This window comes from Marmota monax, unplaced genomic scaffold (genome assembly GCF_021218885.2).
Source record: "Marmota monax isolate L192 unplaced genomic scaffold, Marmota_monax_Labrador192_F-V1.1 WCK01_AAM20220418_F8-fsc00003, whole genome shotgun sequence".
NCBI classification, from domain to species: domain Eukaryota; kingdom Metazoa; phylum Chordata; class Mammalia; order Rodentia; family Sciuridae; genus Marmota; species Marmota monax.
In genome coordinates, this window is record NW_026694084.1 from 32,275,913 (window position 1) to 32,301,078 (window position 25,166).

General features: G+C 51.4%; 1 long non-coding RNA gene across 9 annotated transcripts in view; it reads left to right on the forward strand.

Moving 5' to 3' along the window:
- The window catches only part of LOC124106811 (uncharacterized), a 386,111-nt gene that overhangs the window by 42,504 nt on the left and 318,441 nt on the right, over nucleotides 1–25,166 (forward strand). For 8 of the 9 annotated variants that reach the window (XR_009228688.1, XR_006856180.2, XR_006856175.2 and 5 more), the window contains one exon: nucleotides 17,309–17,620. This is a non-coding gene — a long non-coding RNA (uncharacterized LOC124106811). Of the gene's footprint in view, nucleotides 1–16,663; nucleotides 17,145–17,308; nucleotides 17,621–25,166 lie in introns of those variants that run through there. The other variant, XR_006856183.2, reaches the window with a different exon arrangement.

Here is a 25,166-nt window from a genome sequence, read left to right on the forward strand (position 1 = left end):
AACTGGACTCACCCACTCCTCTACTTGGAAATTCCTCCCCAGGAAGAGGAGGGAGGTGCCAGGAATTTTGTGGGGGGCCTTGTCTGTGATGTGATGTGCACATTCCTCTGCGGTAGCCTGGGGTCTGCCAGCATGTGACACCTGGCTGGAATGACAATGAGGGAGGATGCTCTGCAGGCCCGCCCCCCTCCCCTCCCAGGATGCTCTGCTGATCCTGCACTTCCTTCCTGCATTTCCATCCTCTCTCCCTTCCTCTCCCACAAAGCTGGGCTATTGGGATGGTAATGCCCTCTGGCTTAGCCCTAGCCCCACAAGAAAAATGGACCTCTGGGACTGTCCTTGAGGCTGTGCAGACTCATTTTTTATGCAGATGTGTTGGAGGTGAGTTGGGGAGAAAGAGACCTGGAAGCTAAGGTCCTCTGACATGTCACCCATCCCCTCACCCCCTAAGAAAATCACCCTGTGCTGGATCTCTGGAGGCATTATGTTTATGCCTCTCTGATCCCCTCTGTTCTGTTCCCCCAATTTCTTCCTTGGCTTTTAAAATGATTTTTTTTTCTCATTCTAAAGTAATACATTTTGTTTAATAAAGAATTATATAGCACTAATATCAACGAGGCAACTGTTCTAAACCCTTTGCAAATCTTAACTCAGTAATTCCAAGCAGCCCAGTATGCCTGCTGGTACTGAGACACAGAGGTCAGGATGCTTTTCCAGAGGTCACACAGCAGCTTCCTGGTAAAGCCCATGCTGCCCAGCTTTATGGTCTCTGGCAGGCTGTCCTCCCGGAAGAGAAGACAGAAGGTTTGCTCTAGCACCCAGACACTAAAGCGCTGCGTATTTACAGTATCTGATGTGTAGTTATGTAGCTATATGGACAGCGTTTCATCTTACAACTGTATGATAGTTTATTTTATCAATGCCTTACCATCTGAATGAGGAATGCATTTTTAATGGTCCTGAATATCTGATTTCCTATCCTATTTCTTCTCTGAGCATATTTATCTTTACTTTTGAATGTTTAAGAAACTTTAAGAAGAATGACTTCAAATTTCTAAAGCATGCCCACAGGCCTATTGCGCTCTTCATGCACACTTGGCACTCAGGAGTTGCTTCTGCGGGACTGAAGTCAGTAATCTACAGCTCAGCACTGTGTTGATGGCAAGATGGTATTGACCAGGGACTGGGGGCTGGTTCAGTTATTGAGTCCACAGGATTATAATTGCATATTCCTTTTTTTTTTTTTTTTGGTACTGGGGATTGAACTCAGGGATGTATTATTATTATTATTATTATTATTATTATTATTATTATTATTGAGACAGGATCTCACTAACTTGCAGAGTGACTTCAAACTTCCAATCTTCCTGCCTCAGCCTCTCAAACTGTTGGGATTACAGGGATGCGACCTGACACCCGGCTTTATATTATCATGCATTAAACAGTCATAAGGAAATCATGACTCGGCATTCTTATTTCCTATTATTCAATGACAAAATGATAATAATGCTATCAGGTATTATTATTTATGGTACTGGGGATTAAACCCAGGCCTTGTGCATATTAGCAAGTACTCCACCACAAAGCTGCATCCCCAGCTCGGGTATTAATCACTTACATCTCATTATTCAACATTAAGCTCTGTAGTATTTGGCTGATAAAACAGATGGACAAATAAGATGCTAGACAACACCAACCATTTTCCATTGGGCTCTTTCCTTCTGGTTTTCCTGAGAGCTTAAGGACCTGGCTGGTTTTACCATTACCTGTGACTTCATGACCTTCGAGTTGAATACCTCCTAGTTCGTGTCTGTGGAACCTCAGAAGATGGCATTGCTTGGACACAGGGCTTTTGCAGATGTACTTACTTAAGATGAAGTCCTGCTGGATTAGGGTGGGTCCTCAGCCCAATGACTGGTGTCATACAGAGACCCAGGGAAAAGGCCAGGTGACTATGGGGACAGAGCTGGGCATGATGCAGTGACAATCCAAGAAATTCCAAGGACTGTGAGGAGCCACTGGAGGCTGGGGAGAGGCAGGGAAGGCTCTTCCTTAGAGAAGACACTTTGAATTTGGACTTCTGGGCTCCAGAGTTGGGGGGAATACTCTTCGGCTGTTGTAAGGCGCCCACCTTGTAGCAGTTAGTTATGATGGCCCTAGGAACTAAGCAGTCAATGCAGGAGGAAACTCCTTTTGCAGGGGTGGAGGTGGGAGGGGGTAGGTGAGGGAGTAGGGGGCGCCTGCCCTTTACGCATGGGCACTCAGTAAATATTTCCGAATGAGGGAGGGTTGAAATGTGCTGTGGAACTGGGCATTTCAGTTTGCATTCCCTGCCGCACCGCTGGCGTGTCTAGACAAACACCCTCCCAAGAGGGGAAGTTCCTCCTCCCCCTCCCCCTCCCCCTCCCCTTCCCCTTTCCCCCTTCCCCTCCTCCTCGAAGGCCAGGGATCTTGGGCAGGTGGCTTGACCTGGCGGCCTTGCCTGGAAAATTCAAAATGCCAAATTGCTTCGTGGTGGCCGTTACACCTTCATGGCCTCATCTAATTCTGATTATTTCCCAGAGGTCCCACCTCCAAGTGGCATTGACGTGTGTACTTGGAGATTGAGTTTTCAGCACGTGAACTTTTGGGGACACATTTAAATCGTAGCAATATGAAAACCTTGATGATGGAATAGTACATACACTGCCGTCTTGCCACTCCCGTTCCAGGTCTTATTTGCTGGTCCAGGCCCTCGGGTGGGAGAATTGTGGGGGAGCTGAATATAGCTGAACAGCAATCCTGTGTCACAGGTTAGGAAATCTGGTCTCAGAGAGATCCTTTTGGTTCTGTGGCCACTCTCAAAGGGCGGAGGTGGAGGGGTGGAGGGTCAGGGGAACTATACTCCCTCCCTTGCTACATGCTTGTCTCTTCCCTTCCTGGCTCCTAAGTTCAGGTTGGGCGGGGCAGGGCCAGGTATATTCAGGTGAGGTCAGGCACCTGGATGCAGCTGGCTGAAGCTGTGTTTGCTATTCTGGGTGCTGGGTGCTGGACTCCTGGTGCCCAGGGACCACAGGCTAATCTGTCCTCAGGAAGAACTTGTCAGGAGCAGGTGCAGCTGGCTGCCCTCAGCATGGGGTGGGACCTCTGTTATGAAGGGGAATGGTGAGAATACACCTCTTTGGTGCTTTTTGACTTACAACAGGAACTGACTGACAACATCTGGCTGCCCCAGAGAATATCTGCAAATTTTAGCACAGATACTGATTGAGAAACAAAATCCAAAGTGTGTGTAGTTTATTTTCTGATGACATTAAACATATATGCTCATTAAAAATAACTTGAAACCCTACAGAAATGTAGAAAGATAAAGGTGACCTTTCCATATGCCAGGTTGGGATCCTGCCACCATCCAGGATGTCACAGAGTTACCAGAGATTTGATGAAACAATGTCCTTTGTGGACTCAATACACATTCTTTGTCCTCACTCTTACCCTTTGCTCTCAATCTTCTAGGAGTCTAGATGCAGGAGAGCAGAGGGGCTGGGGAAGCCTGGCCCCGACTCCCCACTTCTTCTCTGTCCTGGAGCCCTGCCTGAGTTAGGGGAGAATACTGAGCAGCACACATCAGGCCTGGGGTGCCTGAGGTGTGTCTCAGGCCCTGGTCCTGCCTCTAGCAGGAGGGCCATGTCCTCTGGAGGGTTTCAGAGAAAGTCTGGGCAGGCTCAGACTGTCTGTGAGCAAGGGTTCCTGAGACACGGGCCTGGCCTACTTCACCAGGCTCACCGTTCAGCACACACTGGGCTGGCATCTTGGAGTAAAACGATGCAATTCTCATCCTTCTCTTATTTGGAACATGAATGGAAAGAAGCCTCCGTGAGTGCAGGGAATAGCTTTCTCCTCCAGGTGCGAGAATTCCCAGTGGTTAGCATTCCCGTTCCCGGAGGGGCTTGGTTTGGTGGTAATAGAGCTAAAGTCTATTGAGCATGTTCTGTGTGGGACGGACTTAGGCGGACCATCCTCCCAGCAGCCCTTATCTGCAGGGGACGCCATCCAAGCCCCTCAGCTGATTCCTGAAATTCTGGCTTTATTAAAAATTATTAAACCTCTGATGAGGTTTAATTTATTAAGTACAATAAGAGATTAACAGAAATAACTAATAATGAAATAGAACAATCATAACAGCATAGTATAAAAAAGTTATTTGAAGTTTATGAAATTTTTCAATTTTTTATTTTTCTGCAGTATTAGGGATTCAGCCTCCCACATGCTAGGCCAGCACTCTACCACTGATCTACACCCCTAGGCTATTAATTGTTTATTTCTGGAATTTTCTATTCAATATTTTTAGATTGTGGTTGACCAGGGGTCACTAAAACCCTGGAAAGTGAGATGATGGATAAATCAAGGTAATTGCAGATTTCTCAGGAGAGGATGAAATGTAGAGATGGTGAACAGCCTTCCTGGTATATACAGTAGTGGAGGTGGATGCAGATCTGCTCTTGAGGGTCCTGAGCCGGGCCCCACGGGGGGCCCTGTGCCTGCAGAATCTTCTGCACATCTCTGCTTCACTCCCTCCCAGATCACTGACGGAGCTCAGTCCACCTTTCCTCTGGGATATTTTGCCATCTTTTCACTAGACACGGTCTCCATCCTCCTGGCCCCGCACACATGGTGGGTTTGCAGCTGTGTCCAGTGGATGGACGCCAGCTGTTAACATTCACTGAGCACAAGGGGCTGCCTCGAGCTGCACATCTGGGAGATGGGGCATCCAGGGTGTGGTGGCTGACCACAGGCTGTCCCCCGGCTTCAAAATGGAGGGAGCTGTGGCCGGGGCCCCTCCCATCTTGGCATGTGCTGCGGGTCGTGCCTGCTGGAGGAGGAGGGGTGCCGCCCCCTCTGAGTATGCTCTGGGGCCTGAGTGCTCACAGAGGAGGAAGGAGGCCCTGAGAAGCGTCTTGTCACTGTGCTCAGCCGTGTGTGGAGGGTGGCGAGAACGCTGCGTGCTGGGTTTGAACTCCCTCTCTCACCACCCCACCCAGGACAGTGGATCTGTGAGGCTGCCTGCTCCGCGGGCCCAGCCGGGGGGAGGCAAGGGAAGCCTGTCCCTCCCTCCTCCTGTTTGCCCCACACTTTTGACTTCCGATTACAGAAGCAGCGCTGTATCCATTAGACACCTTCCCAAGCTGGCCTCCGTGTCCGCACCTGTGCAGTGGTCATCGTCAAGGACCGAGGACTGAGACTTGGCCAAATTAGCAAGTAGCATGCGCTCAGTCATTTCTTTTTTTCCCCATTTCCTTCCTCTCCTTTAAGCCGCTCTGCATTTCCACAGTTTATGGCATGTTCTCGTCCTTCGGGACAAACAGGCATCCCTGCTGCTTCCAAAGGTGGGTGGGGACCAAGGGAGACCCTAATGTCAGGAGGCAGCCCTGGCCCTGGACGGAATGGTGCTCAGTGGGACAGCTGTGGCCCCTGGTGCCCTTTGAGCAAGACGGTGCTCACCCCCAGGTCTGTGTACAGAGAGATCTGCTCCCTGAGCAGTTAACCCTCCCAGGGCTTTGCCCGTGAGCTGTGTGGCTCCCCCTCAGGGTGGGGGAGGGCCTGCAGAGCAGACACCCAGGTCCACTGCTGCCCTGGCCCTCAGGGGTCAGCTTTGCAGCAAGGCCACAGGGATTCTTGGGGACGCTCAGGTTTGAGCCCCACCGGCCCCAGGATAAGACTGGGAGAAGCTGTTTATGAAGAGTGCTGACCCTTCCATCCAAAGGTCCCTGGGAAGTAGGGAGTGATTTGCACACACCCCTGTGGGGTGTGTGAGCACGCATGCCCACACGCTGTCACACTTGGCTTGCCATGAATGCTGCAGTGCCACCAGTTCCCACGGAGCTCTGGGGAGCTCCAGTTCCCCACGGTGGGGCCTGTTTTCTGGAGTGCTTTTCTGGCAGTGAGTTTAATACAGTGCATTTGAATTTCTCCTGCCTATTTTAGTTTTTTGGTACTGGGGATTGAACCCAGGGCCACTTTACCCTCAGCTCTTTTTAATTTTTTCTTTTCTTTTCTTTTTTTTAATTTGAGACAGAGTCTCACTAAGTTGCTTAGGGCCTCACTAAATTGCTGAGGCTGGACTCGAACTTGTGATCCTCCTGCCTCAGCCTCCTGAGCCACTGGTATCACAGGCATGCACCACTATGCCCAGCTATCCTGTTTATTTAAAAAAAATTTTTGATTTCCCCCGTGTCTTCCCTTCCCCCAGGTCAGGTTAGTGTTGCGGGCACTCCTCCCTGTCTCACCAAGGTTGACGTGGGCCACTGAGGGCAGGAGGGGGAGAGGGAGCACTGGGCTCCCCAGATTGCTGGCTGGAAGCTTTAAACAGCCCCCTGCCTCATGGAGGGACGGGTGCCAGCAAAGCAGCTGCCTGTCATTTGGGGGTTTGTGCCAGCCTTCCTCCTGCCCCAGGCCATTGGGAGTCTGTGGGCAAGGTTGATTGCTGCTCAAGTTTACTTCGTGAAATGTGCCTATGTGACTTCAGGTAAAAGGGCCTGTTTCCGTGACAGTCGTGCCCTCCAAAGTCAGCATTGTGACCTCTCCGGAAGCCAGCTAATCCAGGTTTTAAAGAAGAGGGGGGACAAAGGTGGTGACTGTGGAATGTATGGAGCTCAGATTCAGCAAGGCGCCTCTGTCCTGCTGAGGAGGCCAGCTCCCAGCCCCTGAGCAGGGTACTCAGGAGGAGCCCTGCATTCTAGAGAGGCTGGGGGAGGGGACTGGTGGTCAGTGGTTCTGCTTCAGGTCCAGGGGCGAGGGGCCCATCCTCCCATGCTGCCAGTTCTATAATTTGGGGATCTGAGACCTGTCTGTGAAATTGTGAGCCTTCCCGGGATGAAAGGGGGAATTTAAGGGACCTCTTCTGAGACTGGTGTTTCAGGAATGCCATTTCCTTCTGTCCCCCTTATTTTGAGTACTAGTTCCTCCCTTTGTCCTCACCCCTACCTGGAAAAGTCTTTCACCTCTTTCCCACTGACCTGTCTCTCTGACCATGTGGCCTGTCCAAGAAAACAGCTCCAAACGGGGTACAGAGCTTCTTTGAAGCCAGTGTGGCTATTTCTCATAAGCCTGTTTCTTTTTTCTTCTTTTAAGTTTTGAGACGGGGTCTTGCTAAGTTGCTGAGGCTGGCTTCCAATTTGTGACCCTTCTGCCTCAGCCTTCTGCTGAGTAGCTGGGATTTTTAGGCACATGCCACCGTGTCGTATTTGGGCCGATTTTTTTTAAAATGAGATTTTACATTCTTGGCAGGTAGAGAGACCAGTGTGAGCGCTTGGGTCTCCACTAAGATTGCTTTCTGGAACAACGTGTGTCCTTTAGACTGTGTTTTGGATCTTCCAGGGTAGATCCTGCTGTGAGGCACTGTCTCCCTAAGCGCTTACATGGTCTGATGGTTCAGTGTCTTGACACCTTGTCCCTTTGTGCACAGGGAGTTGGCCTTTGCTGACCTTTCCCTGAGGGATGTCATGGGCGAAGGCAAACCACACTTAAAAAAGCTTTGAAGGTTTCATTTGCGGAAGAAAAGTATTCCCAGCTTTTCTCAGCCATTTCAGTATCTTAATCACCTTCAAAGTTAATGCTAAAGGAAAGTGAAAGCCCACTGACTGGATGGACCCCTTCCTTTATGGAGGACCTACTGTGTGCCAGGGCTTTATGGAGCTTATCTCTGTTCTTCCCCTTCGCTCAGATCCATCCTGCAGTCATGGCTGTGGAGTCAGAGCCTTTGTGAGCCTCGGGGCTGACAGTCTGGCCCTGGTGTGTCGGCCCCTGAAGTGCTGTTCTTACCTGAGGTGACATCCCTTCTTTAGCCCTTTCCCCTCTGTCCCCTCCCTTCTCTCCTGGTCCTCTCAGGGGCCTCAGTCCTGCTGGATCTGTAGGTGAGCTTGAGAGGAGAGCCCGGGTCCTATCTGGATGCTGCCCACAGGTGTCTCTGAGAAGGATGCACGTGTCTGCTGTGGGGGCTGAGGTGGGGAGGAGTGGTCAAGGGTCAACTTCTTGGAGATTCCAGTCCCCAGGCCTGCTGGGAATTATGTCGTGGTCCAGGCCACAGCTGGATGCACGGTGCACTCTGATGAGGAGCCAGTCTGGATGACCTGAGGGGACGATGGGGGAAAGAGCAGGACTCCTTACCTGTTGGTGGCCTGTTGGGCCATTCAGGCCAGTTCTGGCATTGACGTGGCCAATACCTCTATCTCCTTTGTTCCTGCTTTTCCAGCAGCTGAGCTCCTGTCCCCTCATCTCTTTCTTCCAGAAGCTTCTTAGCCTATCTTTTACCATCAGTCCTTCCCACCACATAATCCGTCTAAGGCAGGGCTGACGAGTGGTGAAGCCCGTGGTTTCCAGAGGTAGCGTGCCTGGTTGCTACCCTGCTGTCTCTTACTACCTGGTGACTTGGTCCCCTGGCTGGCTGTGCCCCAGCATTCTCGACGGTCCGTGAGGTTCCACCTTGCACCCTAGGGGTGGTTCCCGGAATCAGCACACCCACACTGCTCTTGGGCTGAGCCCTCTGGAGATGTGGTCACTGCCTCCTCTGCTGGGCTTCGGGTCACACCACCTCTGGCTGACAGTGCCCTGGCCCCTGTCGGCTTAAGGAGCCACTTCCCCTCCCTTAGGCCTTGTGTGCTGACCCACCTGTCTCAGTTTGCTTCTTCCTGCACATCTGCAGGTCTCACCTGGTGACAGTAAGCACGTCACTGCTTTACTGCACCTTGCTTCAGCTCTTCACCGAGGAAATTGAGCTTGACTGTCGCCAAGCTTCAGTGCGTGCGGATGTGCTGGGGCCTCTCTTCTCCTCCTCTCTTCAGCTCCCTCCCACCTGCCTTGGCAACTGGATGTCGCCACTTATCCTTTTTCGCAGGCACGCATGGTCTTCGTGTTTGCTTTCTGGGTTTCTCACAACAGCCTGCAAGTCCCACGGGGGTCAGGACCATGGTTTTCTTGTGGACGTTCTTCCCAGCCCCCATCAGGGAGCCAGTCTGGATGATATGAGGGGACGATGGGGGGAAAGAGCAGGATGTCCATCAGGGGTGGACATCACCACTTCCCAACATGCAGCTGTGACCCATGGCTCACCACCCAGGCATCACCTGCTGGGCACTTGTTGAGCCTGAGCGCTGTGCAGGAGGTGCCCAGGCTCCTGGGAGCTGGCAGACTGGATGCCAGTGCTTTCAAAGAACGGCTCAGAGCCGTGGACTTTGCAGTTGTAAACAGATTCCCTTACGTAAGGCAGGGGAAGGTGCTGGCAGTAGAAGACTGGTCGCCCTCAGTGTGGGGTGCAGTGTGGGGACCTCACGCCTTTAGTCATATGAGGGAGTGGGACTGGGTTTGGCTCACATGTCTCGGGGGACTGAGCTGCCGAGGGTGACATTGGCACTGCTAATTGTGAGCCACCCTGGGGCGGGGGCACTTTGTCCACCTATTCTCTCTTGCACAGATAACCCCAGATGACACAGCATTTTTCTCCTCCTCCTCCTCCTCCTCCTCCTCCTCCTCCTCCTCCTTCTCCTCCTCCTTCTTCTCTTCTTCCTTCTTCTCCTCCTCCTCCTCCTCCTTCTCCTTCTCCTTCTTCCTCTTCTTGTGCTTCGATTGAACCCAGGGCCTTGTGCATGCTAGGCAAGCACTCTTGCAACTGAGATATACCTCTAGCCTTCTTCTTTTTTATTGAATGCTTTCAAGGAGAATAAAAGATGTGCCTGAGGCCACAGGGCTTGACCCAGCCTGGGGATTCACACCTTGGTTTATTGGTGCCCAAGCCCGGCCTCATCCGCAGCCCTGAACAGGTGGGAGTGAGGGGAGCCAGGGCTGGAAGGGCTGGGGACTCTGGAGCTGGTCAGCATCCGAGCGCATGTTAGGAGGGGAATGGAAAGCAGCTGAGGTGGGGACTGGCATCAGGGAACAGCTGCTGCTTTCTCTGGGAACACAGAAAGTTCCTTCATTTATCTTCCCAGGTAGGTGAGTGCCCGCTTTCGGGGTATCAACAACTAAAGTGACCATGGCCTCTGCCCTACTTGGAGAGGGTGGAGGAAACACCTTTGTGGTGCCAGTTACAAAGAATTCTCACCTCACTGACCCGAGAGAGGGAGAGAGAGAGAGAGAGAGAGAGAGAGAGAGAGAGAGAGAGAGAGAGAAGGCACGCCAGCACCGTGAGGCCTTATGGACTCTGCTTACCTCCCAGAACTGCTTTCCTTCTGGGGCTGCCATGGGCTCCCTGTGGCTGCATCTTGGAGGTGTGACTATCAACATCTGCAGACCCAGGCTGGAAATTAAAATCATCAAGACAGATGTTTGTGCAAGAGAGGGAAAGAGCAACACACACACACACACACACACACAGAATGACACAAAGCCACACACACTGACCTGGCCTGTGGCTCCCACCGCAAGCCATGTTCCCCTCCCAGCCTTGGTGCCGGTGCTGTGCCGCACCTTGCCCACACACCATTTGCTGGCCTGTGCCAACCTTGGAGACTTGCAGTGTTTAGTCCCCAAGGCATCCATCTGTCTTCCCCGTATTTAGGGGAAATCGACGGACAAAGAAGCTCTGTTGGCATCGGGTAGAAAAGAGAAGCTGTTTTTCATTTTTCTTCCAGATGGCCACTCCAAGGGGTCAGCTGGGGGAAATACTTGGTAGGGAGGGTCAAGAAGGAAGTGACAAATTTGGGTCTGACAGTCTGGGAGGCAGAGGAGAGAGGCTTAGGCTGGAGAATGGGTCTGGGGGCCACGTTTTCTTGTGGGGAAATTCTCTTGTCAGTAGCCAGCGTCTTCCCCTCTGGTCCTCCGGGCAGGGGCAGCTGGGGACAGTGGGGTGTGAGAAGCCCGTGCAGCAGGGAATCCTGGACGCTGCAGATTTCCCAGCTGGAGGGCATTTCTCAATGCCTTTCTACTTCCACAAACACCCTTTCATAGGAGGAACTTTAAAAAAAAATGTGAACTACCTTTTTATAGAAGTAAAGTGCACACACAAAGGTGGCCAAGTCATATGTCACAGATAGCTTGATAAATGTCCACCTCCTGAACTTGCACGGGAAGCCAGCGCTCGGATGAACACGTGACCCAGCATTTCAGAAGCCCCTCCTGAGTCTTCCAGACATTCAGGATGACCTTGTTCTGACACCTAACGCCAGATAGTATATACACAGATAGTTGTATATACCTAATATAAATAACACCCTCACACACTCCTTGGTGTCTGCCTTCTTTCACCCAAAATGACATTTGTGACATGTATCCATAGTGCACTAGCCGGTCTTTTTTTTTTTCTTTTTATATCAGGGATTGAACCCAGGGGGGCTCTCAACCACTGAGCTACATCTCAGCCCTTTTTAAAAAAATGTCATACTGGCCAGGCACAAAGTGGTGCATGCTTGTAATCCCAGCAGCTTGGGAGGCTGAGGCAGGAGGATCGTGAGTTCAAAGCCAGCCTCAGCAATTTAGTGAGACCCTAAGAAACTCAGCAAGACCCTGTCTCCAAATAAAATATAAAAGGGGCTGGGGATGTGGCTCTGTGGGTAAGCGTCCCTGGGTTCAACTCCTGGTGCCTTCTCCCCCCCCCAAAAAAAATTTTATTTAGAGACAGGGTCTCTCTGAGTTGCTTAGGACCTCACTAAATTGCTGAGGGCTGCGGCTGGCTTTGAACTCGCCAGCCTCCTGGCTTCAGCCTCCCAAGATGCTGGGATTACAGACTGAGCCACCGCGCCTGGCTGGCCGGTCATTCTGTTGCTCATTGGGTGGTACCATCTTCTGTCCACAGAAAGAGTCCCTCCTGTTTGGCGGTTGGGAATGGCACTCTGAGCACCTCCGTCTTGTCTTTTGGGTGTCACATGCACATGTTTGTGTGTTTGTCCCGAGGACTGGGGCCGTTGGGTCACAGGGATGCATACATTTCATGTTTGGGGGTCCCCGTGTGGTTTTGTCCTTCCTCAGAATGTCTGTCCACCAGCAGGTATGACTTCCTGCTCCAGATGGCCTCATCTGTCGTTCCTGCTTTAGCCAGACCCTTCTAGAAAGAATAAGTGACTGGAAAGGAATCCCGTAGCCGGTGAGCAGAAGAGAGGAGGACATGCTCCCTGTGAGAACAGCAGTGGTTCGGAGGGTCTCCCAAATCCAGGTGAACCAGACCTGGGAGGGCACATTCTTGCAGGTGGAGAGTGTGTGCTGAGGCTGCTCACGTGAGCCTCTGTGCCGCCCCTGCCCTTGGCCAGGGACCACCACTTGGCTGCAGTAATACCCAACAGACCATGTAATAACTCTTCCTCAGGTGACAGAGCTTTAATGGACCCGACCCCAACAAAATAAACCTGGCTTCAGACTTGCCTGGGGGCCTCAGTAAATATTTAACAATGTCCCCCGTTACCTCCCCTGCCGCAGCCAAGGCCGGCACCATATATCACAGCTCCCCTTCCTGCTGGACGGGGCCCCTCCCAGCTGATTGGCCTCCAATCCTGACCTTCACAGCACTCCTGGCCTCTCCTGACTGCTTTGCTGTGCTGCTGGTTCTCAGTGGAACCTGTAGGGACTGAGCAGTGGAAGAGGAGCCACTATGGTGGTTCTGGGGGACTGCCTTGGACTTGGGGGTAGCTTTTTCCATTTGATGCATGGATGATAGCCAGAATTGAGCGTTTTTTTTTTTTTGGGGGGGGGTGGGGTGGGGTGGGGCGGTATGTACTGGGGATTGAACTCTGGCACTCAAAAAAAAAAATTGTATTTTATTTAGAGACAGGGACTCACTGAATTGCTTAGCACCTTGCCTTTGCTGAGCCTGGCTTTGAACTCACCATCCTCCTGCCTCATCCTTCTGAGCTGCTGGGATTACAGATGTGCACTATTGTGCCCGGCTTAGAATTGAGCTCTTAATGTGTGGTCAGCAATCTGTTAAATGCTTGATGCTGATTATTTGAGGTCAACCTGTCTTTGTCCATTTGGACTGCCATAACAAAATACCTTTGACTGGAAGCTTTAAACAACAGAAATGTATTTCTCATGGTGCTGGAGACTGGGAAGTCTGAGATCAAGGCTCAGGCAGATTTGGTGTCTGGTTAGGGCCTGTTTCCTGGTTCACAGGTGGTACCTTCTTGCTTGTCTTCACATGGTAGAAGGGGCAAGGAGGCCCCTTGGGTCGCTTCTGGATGAACACTTAGTCCATCCTAAGGCCTCCACCCCCATGACCTAATCACCTCTGAAAGACCCTGTGCCCAAAACCTACCTTAGGAGTTAGGATTTCAATATATGAATTCTGGAGGGACACAGACATTCAGACCATAGAACAGCCTCACCCGAGGACTCTAGGTACATGTTTTTACTGCTATTTACAGAGAAGAAAAATCTAAGGTTAAAGACATTTTCCCAGAGTCAGGCACAGGGGTGCATGCCTGAAATCCCAGATACTTGGGAGGCTGAGGGAGGAGGATCACAAGTTCCTCAGCAAAATATCATGACCCTGCGTCAAACTAAAAATAATAATAATAAAAAAAGGGTTGGGGAAGGGCTGGGGCTGAAACTCGGTGTCAGAGTGCTTGCCTACCATGTGTGAGGCTCTGGGTTCAAACTCAAGTAGTGGCGTGATGTGGGGGAGAGAGAAAGAAAAAGAAAAAAGTGTTCCTCGAGTAACTTAGCTAGTGCATTTGGCAGTCTAACTTCAAACCATGATATTTTACTGCTGTGCTTCACTTTCTCTTCTTTTGTAGGGGTTGATACTTAGACACCTGAGCTTCCTTTTATATCCATTTTTCCCTGGGTCATAGAATGGGCTTTCATGCTGCCAGGTGGATTGAGGATGTCCCCTGCAGAGTGCCTGCTGGGTGCAGGTGTGACTTTTAGTCTTTCTCCGTCTCTTCTCAAGACTTTTCAGTCACTGGTTTCCTGCAGCATGTCCCCGGCACCTTCACGGGGGTCTGTCTGTGTTTCTTGTGTGGGATTCACGGAGATTCTTGCATCTGTAAATCCATGTCTTTTATTGAGATGGTGCCTGCCATTTTTTCCTTCAGCTATCAATCCTGCTCCTTCTCTTTCATTTTTTCTTTTGGACTAAAATTACCCGTCTGTGAGGCCTTCTGATATTGTGCAACAGGCCCCTGAGGCCCTCTCCAGTTTTTTCATAATGTTTCCTCTATTTTCTAGATTGAACAATTTCTGTTGATCTCTTTGCAAATTCATTAGCGCCCCACCCCCTAATCTGCTGTTGAATGAATTTAGGGAATTGATTTTGAGGTTTTTTTTTTTTCCCCCAATTTCCATTTTTTTTTTTTAAGTTTTCCTGTTGAGACTTCCTGTCATTTCATTCACTAAGAATATATTTTCCTTTAAGTTCTTCAGCATAGTTATAATAGTTGCTAACTCCAGCAACTGGGCATTTTGAGGACGTGGCCACAATCATCTGTTTTTCCTGAATGGGTCAGATTTCCTCTTTGGTCATTTGTTGTACTGTGCTCTTTTAATCCTGGTGGACCCTGTGGGTGAGAGGCTGTAGGGTTGAGTTCCACTCTGTTCCTCTGAAGAGCACTGCGTTTTTGTTTCTGTGAGCAGTACACTTAGTGGCTTCGAACTGTGCCTCTTACATGGGCAACAATGAAAATCTCTGTTCAGTTCTTTGGGCTCAGGGGTCACTCAGTGGGACTGGGAACATTTATACACTCTTAATTGGGGCTATCCTTTTCTGGATTTTTCTTTTCTAGGATTTCACCTCTCATTTTCAGCTATTGTGAAAATGAAAAAAATCTTGATCTCTCGCTCTCTGTCCTGATTCTTAAATTCAGCAAAACTAAGTTTTAGCTCCCAGTATGTACTGACCTGGGCCTGACCTCAGGCTAAAAATGACCAAAAGGAGGACATCAAGGAAGTGCTGATCCATATAGTGGGCCTCCTGCTGCATTTGGTCATTCTGGTGCCTTTAGTGAGGTTTCTTTGTGTTCCTGCCCTCCCATCTCTCCTCCCTCCCTCACTTCTCTTCCCTCCTGTCTCTGATCTCTGCCTATCTCTTTATTTCGTCTCTCTCTCTCTCTCTCCTCCTGGTTTTCTTTTCTTTTTTTTTTTTTGCAAAAAATATTTTGTACAGGGTTTATAGTTATTATCCACAGGAGCGCTTGTCCAACAGGAGTTACTTGAGCACTGCCAAATGCAGAACTTTCTAGAAACGGTGCCTCATTTAATAAGAGAGGGTATAGCTCAGAATGGAGAAGACACACTTAGGAGTCAGAGCCAACTAGGATGCAGAACGCGACTCTGCCTCTTCAAGCCTGAGGCTTGGGAGTGTGGTCTGTACCGTGGGTGAACACACGGGCCTCCACACGCCGTAGCAGTTGACATGAATAAAATAACGCGTGCTGAGCACCTAGTCCTTTGCATCTCCTAGAATGTCCTCGTTAACTGGTGGTCACTGCTGACCCTGAGGAGACCACAACCCTGGTGTAACCCTGTGTGGTAGGTGAGGATATCAGGGTACCCAGGTGTTGTGAGGGGTGGTGGGTGTGTGGAAGAGAACCTACCTTGCTGTTTCCTTGGTGCTTGCTTTATTGACTGAGCAAGTGTGTGTGGTGGTGGGGGGTCAGGTCAGGTGGATCTGGAGGTAGCTGGCTTGATTTCCATTTGGAGAATGGGCGGCTTTTCATCTTTCAAGGATGCTTAAAAACGGGATGAATGCCCTTCTGGTGCAGGTGCTGCGGGAGGCAGAGAAACGGCCCCCAGATGCCCTAATCTCTTGAATCTGTAAGTACATTACAGTTACATGGCAAAAAGGACTTTGCCGATGCCATCAAGGCTGGGGACCTTGAGACAGAGGGGTTATCTTGGATCATCTGAGTGAGCCCAGCAGAGTCACATGGGTCCTGAAATGTGGAAGAGGGAGGCGGGAAAAGAGCCTGACAGCAGAGCAGGGGCAGAGAGGGACCGGGGCTGGATTTGCAGATGTAGACGGAAGCTGTGAGCCCAGACATACCTGCAACCTCTGGGAAGTAGAAAAAGCGAGGGATCTGTGAGGGAACAGATCCGCTCAGAGCCCCAGAAAGGAACAGCGCCCTGTTCTGCCTGGGTTTTTGCTCAGTTGAGACCCATGCCAGACGGCTGACCTCCAGAACTGAAAGAGAACACAGTGGGGCTGTTCTAAACTGCTAAGTCTATGAAGATTTGTTTTGGTGGCTGTGGTGGCTGTTGATTGAGGTGGAGTCATGGTCAGGTTCATGGACCTTTGAGCAGACGCCTGGCTTCTAACCTGTGTGACCTTGGGGAAGCTGCTCAACTTCTGGGCTTCAAATTTCTCATCTCAAAAACTGAAAAAAATAATGATCTATAGCGCATAGCTGCTGTGGTTCTAAGATGAAAAGAGGATTCGTTACATGTGAAATGCCTGGAAGTGAGTTTGGGCTGTAGCCTCTCGGGGGTGGCAGCCCTCAAGACACCTCGGATCCGTGGATCAGAGCTCAGACTGGGAGGCAGTCTGGCTGAGAGTCAGGCCCCCTCTTACCAGTGTGAAGTAGTCCTTGTGCTCCAAGACTCATCTGGGAACCTGGGTCAGGAGTTGAGGGGATCTTACAGGATGTGGGGGCCAGATCTTCTTGCAGGGTGGCTAATAGATGCTCTGTGAGGGGCAGTGAGTGCTTCGTTGGTGGCTGGGGAATGCTGAGCCTTGGGTCTGGGCATTGTGGACCCCCTTTTTCTGTCTGTGGGGTAGTTTGAGGATGGTGGTGTAAAGATACCAAGGCCTCACCTAGAGCTGGAACAGTACTTGGAACCTCACAGGTGCTGCAGGATTGCTGAGTGAATGAGCAAGAAAGGAACAGGCCTCAGGCCCTGCCCTGAAGAAGCTCACAGTGCAGGACAAGGTCTGGAGCCACGCCAGGGTTTTGTGGTTGTCTTGCAAGAGAAACAAAACAACTACTTCCCACCAGCTGACCCTCAGCCTCTCAGCTCACTGCTGGGACCTTGCAGCCCTGCAGGGAGCCCAGGCCTGGTGCCAGGCCTGGCTTTGCTGTGGCTCTAAGCCAGACACCTAACTCTCTCTGCTTTTATGCAAAATAGATGCACCTCAGCTCCACCCTCCTCCCAAGGGCAATTCTGAGGACCCCCCAGCAGTTGGAAGGCCCCTATTGGAGGGGGTCCTCGGTGCATTTTGGGAAGCGACACTCAACCACCAGCCCCAGGTACTCCTGACCTCCCTGGGCTTGGGTGCCAGAGTTATGGGAAGTTGTTTTTTGTGAGTTCCTCTCTGAGAATGTCAGGGTCAATCAAGAGGAGGGAGGGGTGGCCGACTGCTGTTCTGGATCGGTGAGTGTGACAAGATTGTTGTTCCTTCCTCCTGTCCCAGGCCTGATCTTCGGACCAGAAGGAGGTTAAAAACATGCTGCTCAACACAGCTGTGCTGCCAGTTGCAAGGAGCCTCATTCTAGATCTTTCCTGAGCCTGATGGATTTGCAGTGATGTCCAGTCTCCTGGGGAATAAGGAGACCACTGGTGGAAGCTCGCCCTGGAATTACACACACCTGGCACATTTTAGGATGGTACAAGGGATTTTAAGGAAGACCCTGGCGGAGGGCTCCGTGGTTTCTTCCAGCCTGAATGCCTTCAGGGGATGCACAGAGGACCTCAGCTGCCAGCTCCCTCTGGCTCCCTCTGAAACGTAAGTCCCCATCTCCTCCCTGTGAAGCATCTCTTGAATATTCTGTCCAGTGCGCTTGGGGCTTTAGGCGCGGCTGTCCTAGCTAGTGGTGGCTGTCCTAGCTCTGATGTGCCTGGTCCTCAGAAGGAGCTGCTATTTCATGAGCTCATCATCTATGAGTCTGGCATGGTGCTGGGAGCCTTGGACAGACAGATGCAAATTGAAAGGTCCTTCCTGGGAGCTGCCCCTGTGCCTTGTGCTGACGTGTGCTGTCCTGCCTGTCACCCTTCACTGATCTTCCTGGTTCTTGTATCGAAGTCTTCCGGGGTGTACGTGCCTTGAAGGCCAGGGTCTTTGGAGCATGTCCGTGTCTTTAAAACATCGTCACACGCCTGTCACACCGTCCTAAATTCTGTAGAAAGGATGAAGGAAGACATGATGGTTAGTGAATTAGGACACCTGAGGTTCAGTGGGGAAGATGTGCCTGGGGGGATGGTTGTCTAGCTCCACGCAGACACCTGGAAACAACGTAAGTCCACGTGGCTGATGCTGAGAGAGTCGGATGTCTGCAGGCGCCTGTCCTGAGTGTCAGCCTCCAACATGTGCATCCTATGTAATTCGGGACAAGTGGCTGCTGGGTTCCTTTCCCTGTTCTCTTCAGTAGGGGCGAAAGATCATCCTGCTTGACAGAGTCAGTGTTGAGGATCACAAAATAGACACTGGTGTCAGGGACATGTTGGACCCTCTGGACAGGGTCTGGACAGTGCTGAGGCTTGGAGATGGTAGGTGTCACTTGGTCCTGGAAGGTCACTCTGAGCAGAGCCAGGTAGGCAGTGTTAGACTTTGAACTGGGCACTACCGGTTGGCATGGACAGCTGATGACAGGTCACAGTCCCTGGAACCTGTGAGTAGGTCAAGTGGCAGGTCATTGGTAGGCAAGGGAAGAGAGCCTCATGCCAGCTGGAGGGAGTGGACAGCTGTACTGGCCAGCATAGGCCTACTGTGCTTCTGCAGCTGATAGGCAGGATTGGCCTCTCAGGTCTGTTGGTGGCTTAGGAAGTTGGTAGCTCCAATATGTGTTGGCCTTAGTGCTGGGCTTCCTGAAGGACAGTGGCAGTTCCCATAAGCACTCAGGTCACCTGGGGCCACCAGGGATTTGACTACCCAGAAGGCACTTGGGTAAGGCTTGGGGTCTGGTAGTGGTAGGCTTCCTGGTTGCGTCCTGCCAGTGGACCTTCCCAGACAGGCTGTCCTCACCTCCTCGTGTGGTAGAGTCCTCTGGCTCTCACACGCTGCTCCCACCCACGGCTCCTGGATGCACAGCATCTGTGCAAGTGACTGGATTCGACACACACAGCTAGTGCTCTCTGAGGCAAGGAACCGGGCTCTGGCTCCATCTGGGACATAGGAGACCGTTGCATTAGCAAGATGGCGGCCCAGCTGCGGTTTGCTTTCAGCTTTCCTGAGAAGGACTGAGGGAAGGACATCCTCCTTTGGAGCATCTGCATAGTTTAGCCCGACAGTCCAACCAGGCGAGCTGACTGGGAGCCTACCTTGTGGTGGGAACCTTGAGGCTGTTCGGCTCCTTGCTCAAGGGTATTTTTTCAGGAGGAGGCAGAGCAGGAGACCAAGAACTCCCTGGTGTTTTATCCAAACTAGGCCACTCCAGCTGAAGGGCTAGGACTTCTCCAGAAGAGTGTGTGGAGCCAGCACTTCCTGCTGTGGAATGCTTGCTGGGTCCTTAGAACTGGGGGTCTTTCTTCTCCCTCAGGAGGCATGGACTAGTGCTGGTCCCCAGGAGATATCAGAGTCAGGGTGTAGGACGTGCCCTTGGGGACAACGGGGCTTACCACCCAGGGTGATGGGTGTTGTGCTGCTGTGGCTGGCCAGGGAGGGGGCCGCTGAGGATCTGGGGAGACTTTCAGGGCTGGGAGATTCCGTAGGGTCAGCAGTGGTGAGCAGAGCTATCCTGGATGGGAGGATCTCTGCCAGGAAGGTGAGCGTGGGAGTGGAGGTGCCTCATGGACCCTCTCCTGCTTTCTGCCTTCCCGGGCCTTCTCTCCCCAACCCTTCCATGGCAGCCCTGTGGTCGCTGTGCCTTGCTTATCACATGGCCCATGGCTCTGTTTTTCTCCTTTTATCAGTTACTTCCTAGAACAACACCACCGTGGTGGTCTGGGTTATCGCCTGCTCCCCATGGTCGGGTGAGTGTGGGCTCGGGGACCAGAAGACACACAACGGTCACAGACAAGACTCCCCCAGTGTCTGTGAGGAGGCTGCTCCCTGTGGACGTGAGTCTGGCAGCAAGTCACCATTTGTTAAGCCAGGATCTGTGCAGGGGTCATGGCAAACATGGTCCCATGCAGACCTCAAAACAGAGCTGCTGGGTAGGTGCTGTCTTTGTGATCTGTTTACTGCTGGAGTCACTGGGCACACAGAGTCAAGGCCAGAGAGTGTCCCCAGGGACAACAGGAAGCATTTGAACACAGTTCTGTCTGCCTACAAAGCCATGGGACCTGGACCTGAGAGGCACAACCTCTTATTGCTTGTTGGAGGGCCTCCCATCCCACCCTGTGGCTGTGACCTTGGAGAGATGACCTCTCTTCTCTAAGCCTTAGTACCCTCACTGGAAGGGAACTGACTAGTTTCTCTTCTAAGCTGGGACCCTGGGGGTTGTCAAAGGGGCATTGTCACACTTACGTTGGGTGACAGCTGTGACACGGGGAAACCAGACATGGCCATCAGGACAGCACCACGTTTAGTGGCCGCAGGACTCACCAGTTAGATGGCAGGTCCTGCAGCTGCTGTTCCCATGGCTGCTGGGTCTGGTGTTGATGCTGCCTGTGCCCAAAGCAGCTCCCGCACTTCTCCATTCACACTTGCGCAGTTCGCATCTCTGCTCGGAGCCCACGAGCTTGTTGGCCGGTCCCATCTGAGCTGCTTGACAGGATGTCTGTCTTGCTGAGCCCGGGTGTCTCAGACTGTGCTTTTCCTCAGTGGGTCCCCATGGTGATTGACAGCCCATGCTCTAGTCCTTGGGGCTGCCCTCCTGCCCATGTGGACCCTCAGCTGCTGTTGTCAGACATGGCTCAGTGCCCTCCTGTTTTCCCACAGCGTCCACCCCTCTGGGGTTTCAGTGACCAGCTTAGGGCTGCTTCAGAGCTGCTGTATGAACACCTGGAAGGAGCCTGCTTACCTCCCAATCTGGTGAGGTGGATGAGACCCTTCTGCTTACATTTGAAGAAACCCAGGTTCAGAGACATCCAAAGCTGTCACGGTTGTCCCCAGAGAGCTCAGAAGCTGTGCGTGCACATGGACACGTCAGCCTTCTGCCCCTGCTTGGCCAGAGTTTCTTGGTGCGCTGATGAGGTGTGAAGGTGCTTTTAGTGGACAGGCAAGCTTCTGTGAAACAAAATAATTGTTTTATATTATTTTGAGAAGTTCAGGAAAAAATCCCACAAATGCCTTTGATTTTGCAGATATTACTGCTTAGGATGAAGATATTTAAGAAAGAATATCTTCATCTTTGTAAAAATGCTACGTAACAAAAGTGGCCTTCGCCTTCCTGAAGAGGACTCAATTTGAAGCCCAGGTCCTTGTTCAGATTTTGCTCTGTTGGCCAAGTGACCCCTGCCATGTCATGGGGGCAGGGTCTGTGAGTCTGTGACATGGGTAACTCTATATCCTGCTCAGGTCAGCTGAGACTTTAGTTCATTGTGATTCTGGAAGATTTGTGAGAAGTGACTGCACCCCTTGGTCTAAAGCTAAATTAAGGACCACAAGAATCCCAGAGCATTAGTGCTTTATAATCCCATAATTCTGTTGGCTGCAGCTACTGATCTTGGCCCTGCCTAGTCTACATAATGATCAAGCACCCATATTTCCCCATCAACCTCTGTCATGTTCTCTGAGGTTGAATTATGACAGTAAATATCACCCCTATGCAGTCAGTGGATGACATTGTCATTACTTTTCTTTAATTCATTTTTCCTTAATACATAGAGGATAATTTTACCTCTGCCATGAGTTTATTGTGAGAGTTAGAGAAGGGTATACGTTCAAGGACTCAATTCAGTGTCTGACATATAATACGCACTGAAGAAATATTAGCTATTTTTAAGTAAAAAGCTAAAGTGCAATTAGAAGATCAAAACAGACAGGCACAGAGAAACCAAAAATAGTGAAGATGATTGAGGCACTAAAATTTAATGTTAAGTTTTTATCTCTGAACTTGCTAGTTGGCATGTGCTGAGTAGGTGATATTTATGTCTAAATTAAGGATTGGCAAACAATTCCTATGGGGCTGGGGAGTAAATGTCTTCGGCTTTCAGAATCTAGGTAATATGTAAGTTAGTGGGTGTGGCCTTGGTAAGCTGTAGGTTGTCTTTGGTCTAAAGGAAGGAGCCTGTTTGCTTTTGAGAGACAGGAAGTTCTTCTGGATCATAAACATTGAAAAAAAAAGTTTATTGCAAGATGTGAATTTACCTGAGACTTGTCAAGCAGCTTATTGGCAGCGCTTTCTCGAGGTTTTATAGGAAATTTAGCAGAAGGCCTTCCCATGGCTCGTTCACTGAGCACACGTTTATTGAGGGTGTCCTACGCTCTGACATTGACAGATAATAAAATCTACAGGCATTGCATTTTAGCAGGAGGTGCAACAATGGCAAGGGGGTGATCTCAGTGATGCTATGGGGAACTGTTTTCAGTGCTGGGTGAACTGTCTCCTTCCAGAATTACACTCTGGTCTCAGTGGTCATTTGGGATTTGGGTCCTACAGACCTGGGATCAGGCATGGTCATTTAGCAACCTGCCCTTGGAGTGGCTGTGTCAAAGAGGTCCTTGCCCTCTTGGACATCCACCTGTAACTATTGGAGGATAGAGCCAAATCACTCAGGATTTGGAACTTGGCTGTTTTATAGCTGCAAGACCTTACTAAGTTCCTTCACCTCTCTGACCTTCATTTGGTTCATCTGTAGATGTGACACCTTCAGATCTCTAGTTCATACCCAGCACTGGCCAACCAGCATTTGCTCTGTAAGTGTTAGCTCCTTCTCCAGGGGCCCAGGAGGCTGCTGGCCTCACCGTGGGAGCTATCTCCTGGCTTTCTCCTTGAAGGCATGTGGGGGTGAGAATCACAGCCCCCTCCTCCTGAGTCTTCAGTGTAAGAAAGCTTGAGAAAACACGGCCTGTGGAATTCCAGAGTTAATGGCGGGAGCCACTGCAGTGGGGTCTCTGACCTCCCTGGTCACCCCCCAGTGAGTTTGGAGGCAACGGAAGGTCTGTAATCACTGCAGGAAGCAGTCTCACACACTCTGAAGCCAGACCCTGACCTTGACCACTGGAAGTCTCAGGAGGGTGGGTGTGTTGGGCCTCTTCCCTACAGGCTGCCTACAGGCTAACCTGAGCTGCGCTGGGCAGGACGTTTTGGGAGAAGAAAAGCGTGTTTGCGGAGTCTGAAAATGGTTCTCAGCTGCGCCTGGGAGGGGCGGAGTGAGGGGCTATGAGAAGTTGAAGGGTGACCTAGTTACCCTAAAAGACAAGGAGAAAAAACATTTTGTTATTCTGACGTGAAGACCCCCGTGAAGTGTTCAGCCAGGAGCACTGGGGAGGGATCAGAGGCAGAATTGTCGGCTGACACTGTCTCAGGACACATCCTCTGACGGTGGCTCATGGCATCTTCAGGGACAAGGCGTTTGCAGGCTAGAGCTGGGCAGTGAAGCACCCTGTTATGATGTTGGGGACCAGACTGGGGCTGTCATCCATGGGCCACATTGGGTTGGACTCATGTCAGGCAGGTGAGCCAAGTGTGGCCCTTTTCCTGCCCCTCTGGGACTCGGAGTGGCTGTGGTGAGCCTGTGAGGAGCTTGGTGGCCCTGGCTGGGCGTGGGTGTCCCTGTCACCTGCTAGCTGTCTTACCTCCTGCCCTGCCAGAAAGTGGACTATTTCCAGTGGTGGAGGGTGAGGGGTGAGCTGGAGGCTTCTTCCCCCTTTTTTGTCGGACTGTTGGCTGCTTGCTGGGGCCGGGTGTCTTTCCCTCCGTCTCTCCACCTGCCACTGTCCGGCACTGCTGGGGGTTCTTCCTTCCAGGACGTGTTGTGACCAGTGCTGGGGACGCTGAGGTGCTCCGTCCCAGCTCTGTGCTTCTCTCCCTCTGCCTTCCACTGTCTTTCAGAAAGCCTTGTTGTGTTCTGGAATCTGCTGTAGATTTGGGACAGTTTCTCTGCATAATGTGAATTGTCTAGATCTGAAACACAAGCGTCACTGCACCAATGCCCTGTTCCCACCCCCAGGATTGGCACCTGCTTGGGATGTGGCTTGCTTGCTTTGGATCGTTGCTTTTGAAGGGGAATAAAAAAGAGACGTGGCACTGTCTTAGACATGGGGACACTTACAGTTGGGTGCCCAGGACTTTTCTGGCCTTGGCAGTGGAAGTCCTATATTCTGGGAGCCCCTCAGTCCTAGGCGTCAGGGTGGTGGTTCACCCTACCTGTGCTGAGATGGCACCCTGGGCTCCCGCCTTTGGACAGCTCGCGGCCCTCCTGTATTTACTTGGCGGCCTTCAGACTGTGCGTGGGCTTGATCGGGGGGGCCACTCAAAGCCCAGGTCCTGTGTCCTGTCCTCCAGGAGTTGACAGCTCGGCTTGGTGTGAAGTGGGGGCATTTCAGTTCTCACCTTTCCACGGTGTGTGTCTACCTCTGGTCTTTTTGGCCCCTTAAAAGACCCCCTTGGTAGACAGTTCCTGAGTTAGCACCCCAGTCGCCAGGTGGCAAGCTTAGGATCTCATCAGTTAGGAGGATGCAGCTCACACTGGCCAAGGGCTGGGTGCGCAGGGCCTGGCCAGCTTTGGCAGTTCTGGGGTAGGGGTGTGCCCCCATTTCACTGCTGAGAGACTGAGGCCAGGAAGGGAGGTGGCCCTTTTGGTTCATCCAGGGTAGGTAGGATGCAATCTATGTCAACAGGATCTGTTTTCAACAGGGTCCCTGTGTTTTGACTTGCATGGTCCCACTATGCAAGTATGTGGGACTAGGCAGATCAAAACACAGGGCCCCTTGTTGAAAAATGACTAAGGTTTCTATACAGTGTCAATGCTAGCTGGGGCCCTTCTGAGCCAGGGCCCTGTGTGCCAGGACTGGGGAGCAGGCCTCGCAACCCTTCCCTGGCCCCATCCTTCTGGGCCTATGCTGTGTTGCGTGTATCTGCAGAACCCAGGCACTTCTCATGGGCGCCTGGCTTCCTGTCCTTCCCCAGAGTCACACACAGGCGCTCGGGCATATGTTTAGGGGTCTGACTGGGCCAGCTTCATTAGGTGGTTTAAGGAGCTCATGCTGTTTTGGGAGGTAGAGGGCTAGGGTGGTGCTTAAGTACGTCGCCTCCTCCTGCTTTATCCTCTGTTTTTTTTTTTTAATGGTACTAGGGATTGAACCCAGGACCTTGTGCATTCAAGGCAAGCCCTCTACCCACTGAGCTAGATCCCCAGCCCATCTCCTCCTGCTTTATCACCCTCTTTGGTGTGCTGAGCTTCACTGTCTTTGCTGGGGGCTGATTGGTTTCAGGGATGCAGATCAC